Source organism: Pan paniscus, chromosome 11, assembly GCF_029289425.2.
Source record: "Pan paniscus chromosome 11, NHGRI_mPanPan1-v2.0_pri, whole genome shotgun sequence".
In the NCBI taxonomy this organism is placed as follows: domain Eukaryota; kingdom Metazoa; phylum Chordata; class Mammalia; order Primates; family Hominidae; genus Pan; species Pan paniscus.
The window spans coordinates 54,447,219-54,465,486 of NC_073260.2; positions in this window are offsets into that span (position 1 = coordinate 54,447,219).

Genomic DNA, 18,268 nt, shown 5'->3' on the forward strand with positions numbered 1-18,268 from the left:
TGACTTGAATGCAAACGTCATAAAGAAGTTTCTGAGAATGCTGCTGTCCACTATTTTTATGTAATCCCCTTTCCAACGAAATCCTCAGAGCTATCCAGATATCCACTTGCAGATTCTACAAAAAGAGTGTTTCAAAACTGCTGTATCAAAAGAAAGGTTCAAGTCTCTTAGTTGAGGACACACAACAGAAAAAAGTTTCTGAGAATGCTTCTGTCTTGTTTTTATGGGAAGATATTTCCTTTTTAACCATAGGCCTGATACCGTTCCAAATGTCCCCTTCCAGATACTACAAAAAGAGTGTTTCAAACCTGCTCTATGAAAGGGAATGTTCAACTCTGTGACTTGAATGCAAACATCACAAAGAAGTTTCTGAGAATGCTGCTGTCTAGTATTTATCTGTAATCCCGCTTCCAACGAAATCCTCAGTTTTACAGAAATATCCACTTGCAGATTCCAAAAAAGAGTGTTTCACACGTGCTCTGTCAATAGAAAGGTTCAACACTGTTAGTTGTGTAGATAGAGCATAAACAAGTTTCTGAGATTGCTTCTATCTCGTTTTTATGGGAAGATATTTCCTTTTGTACCATAGGCCACAAGCGCTGCAAATGTCCACTTCCAGATGCTACAAAAAGAGTGTTTCAAACCTGCTCTATGACAGGGAATCTTCAGCTCTGTGACTTGAATGCAAAAGTCACAAAGAAGTTTCTGAGAATGCTGCTGTCTACTTTTTATATGTAATACCGTTTCCAACAAAATCCTCAGAGCTATCCAAATATCCACTTGCAGATTCTACAAAAAGATTGTTTCAAAACTGCTGTATCAAAAGAAAGGTTCAAGTCTGTTAGTTGAGGACACACATCGCAAATAAGTTTCTGAGAATGCTTCTGTCTTGTTTTTCTGGGAAGATATTTCCTTTTTAACCATAGGCCTGATACCGTTCCAAATGTCCACTTCCAGATACTACAAAAAGAGTGTTTCAAACCTGCTCTATGAAAGGGAATGTTCAACTCTGTGACTTGAATGCAAACATCACAAAGAAGTTTCTGAGAATGCTGCTGTCTACTATTTATCTGTAATCCCGCTTCCAACGAAATCCTCAGTTTTATAGAAATATCCACTTGCAGATTCCAAAAAAAGAGTGTTTCACACGTGCTCTGTCAATAGAAAGGTTCAACAATGTTAGTTGTGTAGATAGAGCATAAACAAGTTTCTGAGATTGCTTCTATCTCGTTTTTATGGGAAGATATTTCCTTTTGTACCATAGGCCAAAAAGCGCTGCAAATGTCCACTTCCAGATGCTACAAAAAGAGTGTTTCAAACCTGCTCTATGACAGGGAATGTTCAACTCTGTGACTTGAATGCAAACGTCATAAAGAAGTTTCTGAGAATGCTGCTGTCCACTATTTTTATGTAATCCCCTTTCCAACGAAATCCTCAGAGCTATCCAAATATCCACTTGCAGATTCTACAAAAAGAGTGTTTCAAAACTGCTGTATCAAAAGAAAGGTTCAAGTCTGTTAGTTGAGGACACACAACACAAATAAGTTTCTGAGAATGCTTCTGTCTTGTTTTTATGGGAAGATATTTCCTTGTTAACCATAGGCCTGATAACGTTCCAAATGTCCACTTCCAGATACTACATAAAGAGTGTTTCAAACCTGCTGTATGAAAGGGAATGTTCAACACTGTGACTTGAATGCAAACATCACAAAGAAGTTTCTGAGAATGCTGCTGTCTACTATTTATCTGTAATCCCGCTTCCAACGAAATCCTCAGTTTTATAGAAATATCCACTTGCAGATTGCAAAAAAAGAGTGTTTCACACGTGCTCTGTCAATAGAAAGGTTCAACACTGTTAGTTGTGTAGATAGAGCATAAACAAGTTTCTGAGATTGCTTCTATCTCGTTTTTATGGGAAGATATTTCCTTTTGTACCATAGGCCACAAGCGCTGCAAATGTCCACTTCCAGATGCTACAAAAAGCGTGTTTCAAACCTGCTCTATGACAGGGAATGTTCAACTCTGTGACTTGAATGCAAACGTCACAAAGAAGTTTCTGAGAATGCTGCTGTCTACTTTTTATATGTAATCCCGTTTCCAACAAAATCCTCAGAGCTATCCAAATATCCACTTGCAGATTCTACAAAAAGAGTGTTTCAAAACTGCTGTATCAAAAGAAAGGTTCAAGTCTCTTAGTTGAGGACACACATCGCAAATAAGTTTCTGAGAATGCTTCCGTCTTGTTTTTATTCAACGATATTCCCTTTTGAACCATAGGCCTGGTAGCGTTCCATATGTCCACTTCCAGATACTACAAAAAGAGTGTTTCAAACCTGCTGTATGAAAGTAAATGTTCAACTCTGTGACATGAATGCAAACATCACAAAGAAGTTTCTGAGAATGCTGTTCTCTAATTTTATCTGTAATCCCGCTTCCAACGAAATCCTCAGTTGAATAGAAATATCCTCTTGCAGATTCCAAAAAAACAGTGTTTCACACCTGCTCTATCAATAGAAAGGTTCAACACTGTTACTTCAGTACATACAGCATAAACAAGTTTCTGAGATTGCTTCTCTCTCGTTTTCATGGGAAGATATTTGCTTTTTTACCCTAGGCCACAAAGCGCTTCAAATGTCCACTTCCACATACCACAAAAGGACTGTTTCAAACCTGCTCTATGAAAGAGAATATTCAACTCTGTGACTTGAATGGAAACATCACAAAGAAGTTTCTGAGAATGCTTCTGTCTTGTTTTTATGGGAAGATATTTCCTTCTTCGCCGTAGGCATGAAAGCGTTGGAAATGTCCACTTCCAGATGCTACAAAAAGAGTGTTTCCAACCTGCTCTATGACAGGGAATGTTCAACTCTGTGACTTGAATGAAACATCCAAAGAAGTTTCTGAGAATGCTGCTGTCTACTTTCTTTCTGTAATCCCGCTTCCAACGAAATTCTCAGTTCTATAGAAATATCCACTTGCAGATTCGAAAAAAAGTGTGTTTCAAACCTGCTATACCAATACATAGGTTCAACACTGTTACATCAGTACATACAGCATAAACAAGTTTCTGAGATTGCTTCTACCTCGTTTTCATGGGAAGATATTTCGTTTTACACCGTAGGCCTCCAAGCGCTCCAAATGTCCACTTCTAGATACTACAAAAAGACTGTTTCAAACCTGCTCTATGAAAGGCAATGTTCAACTCTGTGACTTCAATGTAAACATCACAAAGATGTTTCTGAGAATGCTTCTGTCTAGATTTTCTATGAAGATATTCCCGTTTCCAACGAAATCGTCAAAGCTATCCAAATATCCACTTGCAGATACAATAAAAAGAGTCGTTCAAACGTGCTCTATAAAAAGAAAGGTTCAAGTCCGTTAGCTGAGGACACACATCAGAAATAAGTTTCTGAGAATGCTTCTGTCTTGTTTTTATGGGAAGATATTTCCTTCTTCGCCGTAGGCAAGAAAGCGTTGGAAATGTCCACTTCCAGATGCTACAAAAAGAGTGTTTCCAACCTGCTCTATGACAGGGAATGTTCAACTCTGTGACTTGAATGCAAACATCACAAAGAAGTTTCTGAGAATGCTGCTGTCCACTTTTTTAATGTAATCCCGTTTCCAACGAAATCCTCAGAGCTATCCAAATATCCACTTGCAGAATCTACAAAAAGAGTGTTTCAAAACTGCAGTATCAAAAGAAAGGTTCAACTCTGTTAGTTGAGGACACACATAGCAACTAAGTTTCTCAGAATGCTTCTGTCTTGTTTTTATGGGAAGATGCTTCCTTTTTAACCACAGGCCTGATTCTGTTCCAAATGTCCACTTCCAGATACTACAAAAAGAGTGTTTCAAACCTGCTTTATGAAAGGGAATGTTCAATTCTGTGACTTGAATGCAAACATCACAAAGAAGATTCTGAGAATGCTGCTGTCTACTTTTTATATATAATCCCGTTTCCAACGAAATCCTCAGAGCTATCCAAATATCCACTAGCAGATTCTACAAAAAGAGTGTTTCAAAACAGCTGTGTCAAAAGAAAGGTGCAAGTCTGTTAGTTGAGGACACACAACACAAATAAGTTTCTGAGAATGCTTTCGTCTTCTTTTTATGCGACGATATTTCGTTTTGAACCATCGGCCTGGTACCGTTCCAAATGTCCACTTCCAGATACTACAAAAAGTGTGTTTCAAACCTCTGTATGAAAGGGAATGTTCAACTCTGTGACTTGAATGCAAACGTCACAAAGAAGTTTCTGAGAATGCTGCTCTCTACTTTTTATCTGTCATCCCGCTTCCAACGAAATCCTCAGTTCTATAGAAATATCCTCTTGCAGATTCCAAAAAGCAGTGTTTCACAGCTGCTCTATCAATAGAAAGGTTCAACACTCTTACTTCTGTACATACAGCATAAACAAGTTTCTGAGATTGCTTCTCTCTCGTTTTTATGGGAAGATATTTCCATTTTTACCCTAGGCCACACAGCGCTGCAAATGTCCACTTCCAGATACTACAAAAAGAGTGTTTCAAACCTGCTCTATGAAAGGCAATGTTCAACTCTGTGACTTGAATGTAAACATCAGAAAGATGTTTCTGAGAATGCTTCTGTCGAGATTTTCTATGAAGATATTCCCGTTTCCAACGAAATCCTCAAAGATATCCAAATATCCACTTGCAAATTCTACAGAAAAAGTGTTTCAAAAGTGTTCTATCAAAAGAAAGGTTCAACTCTGTTTGTTGAGTACACAGATCACTAACATGATTCTGAGAATGCTTCTGTCTAGTTTTAATGGGAAGATATTTCCTTTTCAAACATATGCGTGTAATCGTTCCAAGTGTCCACTTCCAGATGCTACAAAACGACTGTTTCACACCTGCTCTATGAAAGGGAATGTTCAACTCTGTGACTTGAATGCAAACATCACAAAGAAGTTTCTGAGAATGCTGCTGTCTACTATTTATCTGTAATCCCGCTTCCAACGAAATCCTCAGTTTTATAGAAATATCCACTTGCAGATTCCAAAAAAAGAGTGTTTCACACGTGCTCTGTCAATAGAAAGGTTCAACACTGTTAGTTGTGTAGATAGAGCATAAACAAGTTTCTGAGATTGCTTCTATCTCGTTTTTATGGGAAGATATTTCCTTTTTTACCATAGGCCACAAAGCGCTGCAAATGTCCACTTCCAGATACTACAAAAAGAATGTTTGAAACCTGCTCTATGAAATGGAATGTTCAACTCTGTGACTTAAACGGAAACATCACAAAGAAGTTTCTGTGAATGCTGCTGTCTACTTTTTATATATAATCCCGTTTGCAACGAAATCCTCAGAGCTATCCAAATATCCACTTGCAGATTCTACAAAAAGAGTGTTTCAAAACTGCTGTGTCAAAAGAAAGGTTCAAGTCTGTTAGTTGAGGACACACAACACAAATTAGTTCCTGAGAATGCTTCCGTCTTGTTTTTATGCCACGATATTTCCTTTTGAACCATAGGCCTGGAACCGTTCCAAATGTCCACTTCCAGATACTACAAAAAGAGTGTTTCAAACCTGCTCTATGAAAGAGAATGTTCAACTCTGTGACTTGAATGGAAACATCACAAAGAAGTTTCTGAGAATGCTGCTCTCTAATTTTATCTGTAATCCCGCTTCCAACGAAATCCTCAGTTCAATAGAAATATCCTCTTGCAGATTCCAAAAAAACAGTGTTTCACACCTGCTCTATCAATAGAAAGGTTCAACACTGTTACTTCAGTACATACAGCATAAAGAAGTTTCTGAGATTGCTTCTCTCTCGTTTTCATGGGAAGATATTTCCTTTTTTACCATAGGCCACAAATCGCTGCAAATGTCCACTTCCAGATACTACAAAAAGAGTGTTTCAAACCTGCTCTATGAAAGAGAATGTTCAACTCTGTGACTTGAATGGAAACATCACAAAGAAGTTTCTGAGAATGCTTCTGTCTCGATTTTATAGGGAGATATTCCCGTTTCCAACGAAATCGTCAAAGCTATCCAAATATCCACTTGCAGATACAACCAAAAGAGTGGTTCAAACGTGCTCTATAAAAAGAAACGTTCAAGTCCGTTAGTTGAGGACACACATCAGAAATAAGTTTCTGAGAATGCTTCAGTCTTGTTTTTTTGTGAAGATATTTCCTTCTTTGCCGTAGGCAAGAAAGCGTTGGAAATGTCCACTTCCAGATGCTACAAAAAGAGTGTTTCCAACCTGCTCTATGACAGGGAATGTTCAACTCTGTGACTTGAATGCAAACGTCACAAAGAAGTTTGTGAGAATGCTGCTGTCCAGTTTTGTTATGTAATCCCGTTTCCAACGAAATCCTCAGAGCTATCCAAATATCCACTTGCAGATTCTACGAAAAGAGTGTTTCAAAACTGCTGTATCAAAAGAAAGGTTCAAGTCTGTTAGTTGAGGACACACATCGCAAATAAGTTTCTGAGAATGCTTCTGTCTTGTTTTTATGGGAAGATACTTCCTTTTTAACCACAGGCCTGATACCGTTCCAAATGTCCACTTCCAGATACTACAAAAAGAGTGTTTCAAACCTGCTCTATGAAAGGGAATGTTCAACTCTGTGACTTGAATGCAAACATCTCAAAGAAGTTTCTGAGAATGCTGCTGTCTACTTTTTATATATAATCCCGTTTCAAACGAAATCCTCAGAGCTATCCAAATATCGACTCGCAGATTCTACAAAAAGAGTGTGTCAAAACTGCTGTGTCAAAAGAAAGGTTCAAGTCTGTTAGTTGAGGACACACAACACAAATAAGTTTCTGAGAATGCTTCCGTCTTGTTTTTATGCAACGATATTCCCTTTTGAACCATAGGCCTGGTAGCGTTCCATATGTCCACTTCCAGATACTACAAAGGAGTGTTTCAAACCTGCTGTATGAAAGGAAATGTTCAACTCTGTGACATGAATGCAAACATCACAAAGAAGTTTCTGAGAATGCTGCTCTCTAATTTTATCTGTAATCCCGCTTCCAACGAAATCCTCAGTTCAATAGAAATATCCTCTTGCAGATTCCAAAAAAACAGTGTTTCACACCTGCTCTATCAATAGAAAGGTTCAACACTGTTACTTCAGTACATACAGCATAAACAAGTTTCTGAGATTGCTTCTCTCTCGTTTTCATGGGAAGATATTTCCTTTTTTACCCTAGGCCACAAAGCGCTGCAAATGTCCACTTCCATATACTACAAAAAGACTGTTTCAAACCTGCTCTATGAAAGAGAATATTCAACTCTGTGACTTGAATGGAAACATCACAAAGAAGTTTCTGAGAATGCTTCTGTCTTGTTTTTATGGGAAGATATTTCCTTCTTCACCGTAGGCATGAAAGCGTTGGAAATGTCCACTTCCAGATGCTACAAAAAGAGTGTTTCCAACCTGCTCTATGACAGGGAATGTTCAACTCTGTGACTTGAATGAAACATCCAAAGAAGTTTCTGAGAATGCTGCTGTCTACTTTCTTTCTGTAATCCCGCTTCCAACGAAATTCTCAGTTCTATAGAAATATCCACTTGCAGATTCGAAAGAAAGAGTGTTTCAAACCTGCTCTACCGATACATAGGTTCAACACTGTTACATCAGTACATACAGCATAAACAAGTTTCTGAGATTGCTTCTACCTCGTTTTCATGGGAAGATATTTCGTTTTACACCGTAGGCCTCCAAGCGCTCGAAATGTCCACTTCTAGATACTAGAAAAAGACTGTTTCAAACCTGCTCTATGAAAGGCAATGTTCAACTCTGTGACTTGAATGTAAACATCAAAAAGATGTTTCTGAGAATGCTTCTGTCTAGATTTTCTATGAAGATATTCCCGTTTCCAACGAAATCCTCAAAGCTATCCAAATATCCACTTGCAAATTCTACAGAAAGGGTGTTTCAAAAGTGTTCTATCAAAAGAAAGGTTCAACTCTGTTTGTTGAGTACACAGATCACTAACATGATTCTGAGAATGCTTCTGTCTAGTTTTAATGGGAAGATATTTCCTTTTCAAATATATGCCTGTAATCGTTCCAAGTGTCCACTTCCAGATGCTACAAAACGACTGTTTCACACCTGCTCTATGAAAGGGAATGTTCAACTCTGTGACTTGAATGCAAACATCACAAACAAGTTTCTGAGAATGCTGCTGTCTACTATTTATCTGTAATCCCGCTTCCAACGAAATCCTCAGTTTTATAGAAATATCCACTTGCAGATACCAAAAAAAGAGTGTTTCACAAGTGCTCTGTCAATAGAAAGGTTCAACACTGTTAGTTGTGTAGATAGAGCATAAACAAGTTTCTGAGATTGCTTCTATCTCGTTTTTATGGGAAGATATTTCCTTTTTTACCATAGGCCACAAAGCGCTGCAAATGTCCACTTCCAGATACTACAAAAAGAGTGTTTGAAACCTGCTCTATGAAAGGGAATGTTCAACTCTGTGACTTAAATGGAAACATAACAAAGAAGTTTCTGAGAATGCTGTTGTCTACTTTTTATATATAATCCCGTTTCCAACGAAATCCTCAGAGCTATCCAAATATCCACTTGCAGATTCTACTAAAAGAGTGTTTCAAAACTGCTGTGTCAAAAGAAAGGTTCAAGTCTGTTAGTTGAGGACACTCAACACATATAAGTTTCTGAGAATGCTTCCGTCTTGTTTTTATGGGAAGATATTTCCTTTTTAAACATAAGCCTGGTACCGTTCCAAATGTCCACTTCCAGATACTACAAAAAGTGTGTTTCAAACCTGCTGTATGAAAGGGAATGTTCAACTCTGTGACTTGAATGCAAACATCAAAAAGAGGTTGCTGAGAATGCTGCTCTCTACTTTTTATCTGTCATCCCGCTTCCAATGAAATCCTCAGTTCACTAGAAATATCCTCTTGCAGATTCCAAAAAAACAGTGTTTCACACCTGCTCTATCAATAGAAAGGTTCAACACTGTTACTTCAGTACATACAGCATAAACAAGTTTCTGAGATTGCTTCTCTCTCGTTTTCATGGGAAGATATTTCCTTTTTTACCATACGCCACAAAGCGCTGCAAATGTCCACTTCCAGATACTACAAAAAGAGTGTTTCAAACCTGCTCTATGAAAGAGAATGTTCAACTCTGTGACTTGAATGGAAACATCACAAAGAAGTTTCTGAGAATGCTTCTGTCTCGATTTTATAGGGAGATATTCCCGTTTCCAACGAAATCGTCAAAGCTATCCAAATATCCACTTGCAGATACAATAAAAAGAGTGGTTCAAACGTGCTCTATAAAAAGAAAGGTTCAAGTCCGTTAGCTGAGGACACACATCAGAAATAAGTTTCTGAGAATGCTTCTGTCTTGTTTTTATGGGAAGATATTTCCTTCTTCGCCGTAGGCAAGAAAGCGTTGGAAATGTCCACTTCCAGATGCTACAAAAAGAGTGTTTCCAACCTGCTCTATGACAGGGAATGTTCAACTCTGTGACTTGAATGCAAACATCACAAAGAAGTTTCTGAGAATGCTGCTGTCCACTTTTTTAATGTAATCCCGTTTCCAACGAAATCCTCAGAGCTATCCAAATATCCACTTGCAGAATCTACAAAAAGAGTGTTTCAAAACTGCAGTATCAAAAGAAAGGTTCAACTCTGTTAGTTGAGGACACACATCGCAACTAAGTTTCTCAGAATGCTTCTGTCTTGTTTTTATGGGAAGATACTTCCTTTTTAACCACAGGCCTGATTCTGTTCCAAATGTCCACTTCCAGATACTACAAAAAGAGTGTTTCAAACCTGCTCTATGAAAGGGAATGTTCAATTCTGTGACTTGAATGCAAACATCACAAAGAAGATTCTGAGAATGCTGCTGTCTACATTTTATATATAATCCCGTTTCCAACGAAATCCTCAGAGCTATCCAAATATCCACTAGCAGATTCTACAAAAAGAGTGTTTCAAAACAGCTGTGTCAAAAGAAAGGTGCAAGTCTGTTAGTTGAGGACACACAACACAAATAAGTTTCTGAGAATGCTTTCGTCTTCTTTTTATGCGACGATATTTCTTTTTGAACCATCGGCCTGGTACCGTTCCAAATGTCCACTTCCAGATACTACAAAAAGAGTGTTTCAAACCTGCTCTATGAAAGGGAATGTTCAACTCTGTGACTTGAATGCAAACATCTCAAAGAAGTTTCTGAGAATGCTGCTGTCTACTTCTGATATGTAATCCCTGTTCCAACGAAATCCTCAGAGCTATCCAAATATCGACACGCAGATTCTACAAAAAGAGTGTGTCAAAACTGCGGTGTCAAAAGAAAGGTTCAAGTCTGTTAGTTGAGGACACACAACACAAATAAGTTTCTGAGAATGCTTCCGTCTTGTTTTTATGCAACGATATTCCCTTTTGAACCATAGGCCTGGTAGCGTTCCATATGTCCACTTCCAGATACTACAAAAAGAGTGTTTCAAACCTGCTGTATGAAAGGAAATGTTCAACTCTGTGACATGAATGCAAACATCACAAAGAAGTTTCTGAGAATGCTGCTCTCTAATTTTATCTGTAATCCCGCTTCCAACGAAATCCTCAGTTCAATAGAAATATCCTCTTGCAGATTCCAAAAAAACAGTGTTTCACACCTGCTCTATCAATAGAAAGGTTCAACACTGTTACTTCAGTACATACAGCATAAACAAGTTTCTGAGATTGCTTCTCTCTCGTTTTCATGGGAAGATATTTCCTTTTTTACCCTAGGCCACAAAGCGCTGCAAATGTCCACTTCCATATACTACAAAAAGACTGTTTCAAACCTGCTCTATGAAAGAGAATATTCACCTCTGTGACTTGAATGGAAACATCACAAAGAAGTTTCTGAGAATGCTTCTGTCTTGTTTTTATGGGAAGATATTTCCTTCTTCGCCGTAGGCATGAAAGCGTTGGAAATGTCCACTTCCAGATGCTACAAAAAGAGTGTTTCCAACCTGCTCTATGACAGGGAATGTTCAACTCTGTGACTTGAATGAAACATCCAAAGAAGTTTCTGAGAATGCTGCTGTCTACTTTCTTTCTGTAATCCCGCTTCCAACGAAATTCTCAGTTCTATAGAAATATCCACTTGCAGATTCGAAAAAAAGAGTGTTTCAAACCTGCTCTACCGATACATAGGTTCAACACTGTTACATCAGTACATACAGCATAAACAAGTTTCTGAGATTGCTTCTACCTCGTTTTCATGGGAAGATATTTCGTTTTACACCGTAGGCCTCCAAGCGCTCCAAATGTCCACTTCTAGATACTACAAAAAGACTGTTTCAAACCTGCTCTATGAAAGGCAATGTTCAACTCTGTGACTTGAATGTAAACATCACAAAGATGTTTCTGAGAATGCTTCTGTCTAGATTTTCTATGAAGATATTCCCGTTTCCAACGAAATCCTCAAAGCTATCCAAATATCCACTTGCAAATTCTACAGAAAGGGTGTTTCAAAAGTGTTCTATCAAAAGAAAGGTTCAACTCTGTTTGTTGAGTACACAGATCACTAACATGATTCTGAGAATGCTTCTGTCTAGTTTTAATGGGAAGATATTTCCTTTCCAAATATATGCCTGTAATCGTTCCAAGTGTCCACTTCCAGATGCTACAAAACGACTGTTTCACACCTGCTCTATGAAAGGGAATGTTCAACTCTGTGACTTGAATGCAAACATCACAAACAAGTTTCTGAGAATGCTGCTGTCTACTATTTATCTGTAATCCCGCTTCCAACGAAATCCTCAGTTTTATAGAAATATCCACTTGCAGATTCCAAAAAAAGAGTGTTTCACAAGTGCTCTGTCAATAGAAAGGTTCAACACTGTTAGTTGTGTAGATAGAGCATAAACAACTTTCTGAGATTGCTTCTATCTCGTTTTTATGGGAAGATATTTCCTTTTTTTACCACAGGCCACAAAGCGCTGAAAATGTCCACTTCCAGATACTACAAAAAGAGTGTTTGAAACCTGCTCTATGAAAGGGAATGTTCAACTCTGTGACTTAAATGGAAACATAACAAAGAAGTTTCTGAGAATGCTGCTGTCTACTTTTTATATATAATCCCGTTTCCAACGAAATCCTCAGAGCTATCCAAATATCCACTTGCAGATTCTACTAAAAGAGTGTTTCAAAACTGCTGTGTCAAAAGAAAGGTTCAAGTCTGTTAGTTGAGGACACTCAACACATATAAGTTTCTGAGAATGCTTCCGTCTTGTTTTTATGGGAAGATATTTCCTTTTTAACCATAGGCCTGGTACCGTTCCAAATGTCCACTTCCAGATACTACAAAAAGTGTGTTTCAAACCTGCTGTATGAAAGGGAATGTTCAACTCTGTGACTTGAATGCAAACATCAAAAAGAGGTTGCTGAGAATGCTGCTCTCTACTTTTTATCTGTCATCCCTCTTCCAATGAAATCCTCAGTTCACTAGAAATATCCTCTTGCAGATTCCAAAAAAACAGTGTTTCACACCTGCTCTATCAATAGAAAGGTTCAACACTGTTACTTCAGTACATACAGCATAAACAAGTTTCTGAGATTGCTTCTCTCTCGTTTTCATGGGAAGATATTTCCTTTTTTACCTTAGGCCACAAAGCGCTGCAAATGTCCACTTCCAGATACTACAAAAAGAGTGTTTCAAACCTGCTCTATGAAAGAGAATGTTCAACTCTGTGACTTGAATGGAAACATCAAAAAGAAGTTTCTGAGAATGCTTCTGTCTCGATTTTATAGGGAGATATTCCCGTTTCCAACGAAATCGTCAAAGCTATCCAAATATCCACTTGCAGATACAATAAAAAGAGTGGTTCAAACGTGCTCTATAAAAAGAAAGGTTCAAGTCCGTTAGCTGAGGACACACATCAGAAATAAGTTTCTGAGAATGCTTCTGTCTTGTTTTTATGGGAAGATATTTCCTTCTTCGCCGTAGGCAAGAAAGCGTTGGAAATGTCCACTTCCAGATGCTACAAAAAGAGTGTTTCAAACCTGCTCTATGACAGGGAATGTTCAACTCTGTGACTTGAATGCAAACATCACAAAGAAGTTTCTGAGAATGCTGCTGTCCACTTTTTTAATGTAATCCCGTTTCCAACGAAATCCTCAGAGCTATCCAAATATCCACTTGCAGAATCTACAAAAAGAGTGTTTCAAAACTGCAGTATCAAAAGAAAGGTTCAACTCTGTTAGTTGAGGACACACATCGCAACTAAGTTTCTCAGAATGCTTCTGTCTTGTTTTTATGGGAAGATACTTCCTTTTTAACCACAGGCCTGTTTCTGTTCCAAATGTCCAGTTCCAGATACTACAAAAAGAGTGTTTCAAACCTGCTCTATGAAAGGGAATGTTCAATTCTGTGACTTGAATGCAAACATCACAAAGAAGATTCTGAGAATGCTGCTGTCTACTTTTTATATATAATCCCGTTTCCAACGAAATCCTCAGAGCTATCCAAATATCCACTAGCAGATTCTACAAAAAGAGTGTTTCAAAACAGCTGTATCAAAAGAAAGGTGCAAGTCTGTTAGTTGAGGACACACAACACAAATTAGTTTCTGAGAATGCTTACGTCTTGTTTTTATGCCACGATATTTCCTTTTGAACCATATGCCTGGAACCGTTCCAAATGTCCACTTCCAGATACTACAAAAAGAGTGTTTCAAACCTGCTCTATGAAAGGGAATGTTCAACTCTGTGACTTGAATGCAAACATCTCAAAGAAGTTTCTGAGAATGCTGCTGTCTACTTCTGATATGTAATCCCTGTTCCAACGAAATCCTCAGAGCTATCCAAATATCCACTTGCAGATTCTACAAAAAGAGTGTGTCAAAACTGCTGTGTCAAAAGAAACGTTCAAGTCTGTTAGTTGAGGACACACAACACAAATAAGTTTCTGAGAATTCTTCTGTCTTGTTTTATGCGACGGTATTTCCTTTTGAACCATAGGCCTGGTAGCTTTCCAAATGTCCACGTCCAGATACTACAAAAAGAGTGTTTTAAACCTGCTGTATGAAAGGGAATGTTCAACTCTGTGACTTGAATGCAAACATCACAAAGAAGTTTCTGAGAATGCTGCTCTCTACTTTTTATCTGTAATCCCGCTTCCAACGAAATCCTCAGTTCAATAGAAATATCCTCTTGCAGATTCCAAAAAAACAGTGTTTCACACCTGCTCTATCAATAGAAAGGTTCAACACTGTTACTTCAGTACATACAGCATAAACAAGTTTCTGAGATTGCTTCTCTCTCGTTTTCATGGGAAGATATTTCCTTTTTTACCGTAGGCCACAAAGCGCTGCAAATGTCCACTTCCAGATACTACAAAAAGAGTGTTTCAAACCTGCTCTATGAAAGAGAATGTTCAACTCTGTGACTTGAATGGAAACATCACAAAGAAGTTTCTGAGAATGCTTCTGTCTCGATTTTATAGGGAGATATTCCCGTTTCCAATGAAATCGTCAAAGCTATCCAAATATCCACTTGCAGATACAACAAAAAGAGTGGTTCAAACGTGCTCTATAAAAAGAAAGGTTCAAGTCCGTTAGTTGAGGACACACATCAGAAATAAGTTTCTGAGAATGCTTCTGTCTTGTTTTTATGGGAAGATATTTCCTTCTTCGCCGTAGGCAAGAAAGCGTTGGAAATGTCCACTTCCAGATGCTACAAAAAGAGTGTTTCCAACCTGCTCTATGACAGGGAATGTTCAACTCTGTGACTTGAATGCAAACGTCACAAAGAAGTTTGTGAGAATGCTGCTGTCCAGTTTTGTTATGTAATCCCGTTTCCAACGAAATCCTCAGAGCTATACAAATATCCACTTGCGGATTCTACAAAAAGTGTGTTTCAAAACTGCTGTATCAAAAGAAAGGTTCAAGTCTGTTAGTTGAGGACACACATCGCAAATAAGTTTCTGAGAATGCTTCTGTCTTGTTTTTATGGGAAGATACTTCCTTTTAACCACAGGCCTGATACCGTTCCAAATGTCCACTTCCAGATACTACAAAAAGAGTGTTTCAAACCTGCTCTATGAAAGGGAATGTTCAACTCTGTGACTTGAATGCAAACATCACACAGAAGTTTCTGAGAATGCTGCTGTCTATTTTCTTTCTGTAATCCCGCTTCCAACGAAATCCTCAGTTCTATAGAAATATCCACATGCAGATTCGAAAAAAAGGGTGTTTCAAACCTGCTCTACCGATACATATGTTCAACACTGTTACGTCAGTACATACAGCATAAACAAGTTTCTGAGATTGCCTCTACCTCATTTTCATGGGAAGATATTTCGTTTTACACCGTAGGCCTCCAAGCGCTCCAAATGTTCACTTCTAGATACTACAAAAAGTCTGTTTCAAACCTGCTCTATGAAAGGCAATGTTCAACTCTGTGACTTGAATGTAAACATCACAAAGATGTTTCTGAGAATGCTTCTGTCTAGATTTTCTATGCAGATATTCCCGTTTCCAACGAAATCCTCAAAGCTATCCAAATATCCACTTGCAAATTCTACAGAAAGAGTGTTTCAAAAGTGTTCTATCAAAAGAAAGGCTCAACTCTGTTTGTTGAGTACACAGATCACTAACATGATTCTGAGAATGCTTCTGTCTAGTTTTAATGGGAAGATATTTCCTTTTCAAACATATGCCTGTAATCGTTCCAAGTGTCCACTTCCAGATGCTACAAAACGACTGTTTCACACCTGCTCTATGAAAGGGAATGTTCAACTCTGTGACTTGAATGCAAACATCACAAAGAAGTTTCTGAGAATGCTGCTGTCTACTATTTATCTGTAATCCCGCTTCCAACGAAATCCTCAGTTTTATAGAAATATCCACTTGCAGATTCCAAAAAAAGAGTGTTTCACACGTGCTCTGTCAATAGAAAGGTTCAACGTTGTTAGTTGTGTAGATAGAGCATTAACAAGTTTCTGAGATTGCTTCTATCTCGTTTTAATGTGAAGATATTTCCTTTTTTACCAAAGGCCACAAAGCGCTGCAAATGTCCACTTCCCGATACTACAAAAAGAGTGTTTGAAACCTGCTCTATGAAAGGGAATATTCAACTCTGTGACTTAAATGGAAACATCACAAGGAAGTTTCTGAGAATGCTGCTGTCTACTTCTGATATGTAATCCCTGTTCCAACGAAATCCTCAGAGCTATCCAAATATCCACTTGCAGATTCTACAAAAAGAGTGTGTCAAAACTGCTGTGTCAAAATAAAGGTTCAAGTCTGTTAGTTGAGGACACACAACACAAATAAGTTTCTGAGAATTCTTCCGTCTTGTTTTTATGCGACGATATTTCCTTTTGAACCATAGGCCTGGTAGCGTTGCAAATGTCCACGTCCAGATACTTCAAAAAGAGTGTTTTAAACCTGCTGTATGAAAGGGAATGTTCAACTCTGTGACTTGAATGCAAACATCACAAAGAAGTTTCTGAGAATGCTGCTGTCTACTATTTATCTGTAATCCCGCTTGCAACGAAATCCTCAGTTCAATAGAAATATCCTCTTGCAGATACCAAAAAAACAGTGCTTCACACCTGCTCTATCAATAGAAAGGTTCAACACTGTTACGTCAGTACATACAGCATAAACAAGTTTCTGAGATTGCTTCTTTCTCGTTTTCATGGGAAGATATTTCCTTTTTTACCCTCGGCCAAAAAGCGCTGCAAATGTCCATTTCCAGAAACTACAAAAAGAGTGTTTCAAACCTGCTCTATGAAAGAGAATGTTCAACTCTGTGACTTGAATGGAAAAATCACAAAGATGTTTCTGAAAATGCTTCTGTCTCGATTTTATAGGGAGATATTCCCGTTTCCAATGAAATCATCAAAGCTATCCAAATATCCACTTGCAGATACAACAAAAAGAGTGGTTCAAACGTGCTCTATAAAAAGAAAGGTTCAAGTCCGTTAGTTGAGGACACACATCAGAAATAAGTTTCTGAGAATGCTTCTGTCTTGTTTTTATGGGAAGATATTTCCTTCTTCGCCGTAGGCAAGAAAGCGTTGGAAATGTCCACTTCCAGATGCTACAAAAAGAGTGTTTCCAACCTGCTCTATGACAGGGAATGTTCAACTCTGTGACTTGAATGCAAACGTCACAAAGAAGTTTGTGAGAATGCTGCTGTCCAGTTTTGTTATGTAATCCCGTTTCCAACGAAATCCTCAGAGCTATCCAAATATCCACTTGCAGATTCTACAAAAAGAGTGTTTCAAAACTGCTGTATCAAAAGAAAGGTTCAAGTCTGTTAGTTGAGGACACACATCGCAAATAAGTTTCTGAGAATGCTTCTGTCTTGTTTTTATGGGAAGATACTTCCTTTTAACCACAGGCCTGATACCGTTCCAAATGTCCACTTCCAGATACTACAAAAAGAGTGTTTCAAACCTGCTCTATGAAAGGGAATGTTCAACTCTGTGACTTCAATGCAAACATCACAAAGAAGTTTCTGAGAATGCTGCTGTCTATTTTCTTTCTGTAATCCCGCTTCCAACGAAATCCTCAGTTCTATAGAAATATCCACTTGCAGATTCGAAAAAAAGAGTGTTTCAAACCTGCTCTACCGATACATAGGTTCAACACTGTTACGTCAGTACATACAGCATAAACAAGTTTCTGAGATTGCTTCTACCTCGTTTTCATGGGAAGATATTTCGTTTTACACCGTAGGCCTCCAAGCGCTCCAAATGTCCACTTCTAGATACTACAAAAAGACTGTTTCAAACCTGCTCTATGAAAGGCAATGTTCAACTCTGTGACTTGAATGTAAACATCACAAAGATGTTTCTGAGAATGCTTCTGTCGAGATTTTCTATGAAGATATTCCCGTTTCCAACGAAATCCTCAAAGCTATCCAAATATCCACTTGCAAATTCTACAGAAAGAGTGTTTCAAAAGTGTTCTATCAAAAGAAAGGTTCAACTCTGTTTGTTGAGTACACAGATCACTAACATGATTCTGAGAATGCTTCTGTCTAGTTTTAATGGGAAGATATTTCCTTTTCAAACATATGCCTGAAAGCGTTCCAAGTGTCCACTTCCAGATGCTACAAAACGACTGTTTCACACCTGCTCTATGAAAGGGAATGTTCAACTCTGTGACTTGAATGCAAACATCACACAGAAGTTTCTGAGAATGCTGCTGTCTATTTTCTTTCTGTAATCCCGCTTCCAACGAAATCCTCAGTTCAATAGAAATATCCTCTTGCAGATACCAAAAAAACAGTGTTTCACACCTGCTCTATCAATAGA